The following is a 3,092-nucleotide window of genomic DNA, read 5'->3' on the forward strand; positions in this document are numbered from 1 at the left end:
GGAACCACTAATGGAACATTCTGCAAACTTCCCTAATCTGGGTTTATGTAGTCTCCCCCCAACAATGCTCACCAGAAATCTTCCACTGAGACATAAAGAAGGAGCACCACAAATTTCAACAAATTCCCTGGAGCTCTTTCTGTCCTGTATTCTCCATTCTCTTCTCAATAGAAAGTGGATGGTTGTAAATTAGCTCATGGTAATGAACAGCAGCCATAATGGTTAAACAAAAGGGGTAATTGTGTCTTCTCAAGAAGTCCCATAATCCACCTCTGGCCCAACCTCTTTCTGAAGACCTTTCATTGGTCTTCTCGTGTCCCGTCCATGCCACTCAGCTCCCGAATTTCTGAGAATTTTATTATTACACAGTGTTGTAAATTATGAGGAGGGATAACCTCATTTGCCAGAGTGATCAAATGATTCCCCTGAAGACCAAAACAAAGTTAATATGATCTGCAATTGAACAAGAACTACATTGCCAAAAAAATACAGAAATTATGAACTACACTCTTCACTTGGAGATCAGACTACTGCTCTGACACCACTTCTCCTTTGTGCCTTTATAGACAGGTTTAAAATGAAGGAATGTGTGCACGTGGTAGGATCCATTATGACAGGAAATACATACACAAAAAGATTTCTTCCAGGGGAAACTCAAACAAGGTCAATTTTGCTTTTTACACTTAGCATACATTCCTTTTTTAAGATGTTATCTTTTATTTTATGTCACTCTGACATTCTAATTCAAGACAGGGAAAAGGAGTATTATTCCACATGACATTCAAAAATTTTACCCTTAATAGCTTATGGAGGTCATCCCTGACGTGACTGGGAATTAGCTGTGCGAGGCCAGGAGCCCTGGCACGCTGTTTGAGCATGCAGCAAAATTGGGGGCTGGTCTGCCTTTGTGGCATCCTCATTATGGCTCGCTTGTTCCTCCCTTCCTTTCTTCCTTCCTTCCTTCCTTCCTTCCTTCCTTCCTTCCTTCCTTCCTTCCTTCCCATTTCTGAGTAACTACTATGTAATCTACATTTTTCTGGGATGTCATGGAGCAATGTTTTCATAGTGGTCCAACAGTAAAACCTCCTAGGACTCGTTTACAATATTTTCTTGTTTAAAATATCAGTACAGCCTCCCTTGTTATAAGATAAATTGAACCAAGCAAACATAATCCCAGTGGCTCAGGAGGCTGAGGCTGGAGGATTGCAAGTTCAAAGCCAGTCTCAACAACTTAGCAAGGGCCTAAGAAACTTAGTGAGACCTGTCTCAAAATAAAAAATAAAAAGAACTGGGGATGTGGCTCAGTGGTTAAGAGCCCCTGGATTCAATTCCTGGTACCAAAAAAAAAAAAATTAAAGAAAAATGGAGGCATGTTAATAGAGCATTCCACAATTTTTCATCAAGCAGCTTCAGACCATAAGCTGTTTGGGGGATCTTGCAAAGGGGGCCTGAGGGGAAAACTTTTTAGGATGAGCACTTCAGAAGCAAGGTAATGAAAATACTTGATTGTTAGAGTGGAGCAATAGCCTTCCTTGGACCATTTCATTGGAAAGTCCATTAAGGTTATTAGGGGTTTCTGATTGGTTAAGCATTTTTACTGTTTACACCGAGTTGAGCTGGGGTCTCTACATAGAAGCCCAGTGCACTGGAGCCACCTCAGCCTAATGCCTTCCCAATTAATTATTTTAATTGTAAGGGGCCCTAGGTTTGATCCTCAGCAGGCTCAGAGGTAGAGTGCTTGCCTGGCATGTAAGGGGCCCTAGGTTTGATCCTCAGCACCACATAAAAATAAATAAACAAAATAAAGGTATTTGTCCATTGTCCATCTACAACTAATATATATATATTAATATATAATATATATATATATATATATATATATATATATATATATATATATATATTCATTCCCATGGCCTTCTGATTCAGGGTATATATATATATATATATATATATATATATATATATATATATATTAGTTGTAGATGGACAAATACCTTTATTTTGTTTATTTATTTTTATGTGGTGCTGAGGATCAAACCTAGGGCCCCTTACATGCTAGGCAAGCACTCTACCTCTGAGCCATGCCCTCAACCCTGGGAATCTGTAACTTTAACATGCATCTACATAACTCTTTTATTGATAGTTGGAATGATCGGTTCCTGCCCTGAATGAAATCTCATGCCTTATTGTTCTGCGAATCTAATTCACACAGGTCCTTTCTAGTGATATTCCTGGCCACCATGTCTTCTTTATGATCTCTATGTTTATGTTTGTCTGAAATGCCAAGCCCACCCACAATTCCTTAAAAAGTCAGTAACAATGCATATTTTGCCATTTAAGTCACCACCTTTCTTTCTGACACTATTTCCTCTTTTCCATAACCAAATGGTTTAATGCTGACAGACGGTCCAACCATCTCATTAAATGCAAGTGTCATTACAGGCTTTTCCGACGTAACCTTGTTTTTTTTAACAAAATAGAACTTTCAACAGCAATTATATGGGTGAAGTCAGCTGAAGTCCTGAAGCTAGATGGAATTCGAAAGGGTTCTGAAGTTTTTAAAATATCGAAAATCTCTGTTCAATGCATTAGCTGTCCCTGGCTTCAGGGAAACCCTAGCAGAGTTCTTGTTTTTCAGAACAACCACCCTTTTAGTCATGTTTGATGTATTTACTTCCAGCCATGGCAAATTTAGAATACAAACAAGTGTGTCAATTGTCTTGGGTGGCAACAAATTACGACTTCACTCAGAAAGCAGACATTTCTCTTGTTGTCTCTTAGAGGCTGCCTGCAATGAGTAATGATTAAGGGCTAGCATCACACAGGCACGAAGGTGACCAAGGGAATGTGCTAGGAGAGATTAGAGTGTATTTCCTGTGTCTATTTTCCTTCTCAGCAGCTGCAAATATTGTCATTTGTTGTCCCCCACTTCCCCACCCCTGCCAAAGGTTGTTTTGTCTTATCTGATGTTGAAACTCTTCCACAGAGCTTTGAACACCAAAACATAAGAACAAGAAATCAGTTGGAAATGTGTTCTTCTCTCTTCCTATGCTTGACATTTTCACACTGATAAGGCACAGTTAAATATT

This window comes from Urocitellus parryii, chromosome 3 (genome assembly GCF_045843805.1).
Source record: "Urocitellus parryii isolate mUroPar1 chromosome 3, mUroPar1.hap1, whole genome shotgun sequence".
Classification (NCBI taxonomy): domain Eukaryota; kingdom Metazoa; phylum Chordata; class Mammalia; order Rodentia; family Sciuridae; genus Urocitellus; species Urocitellus parryii.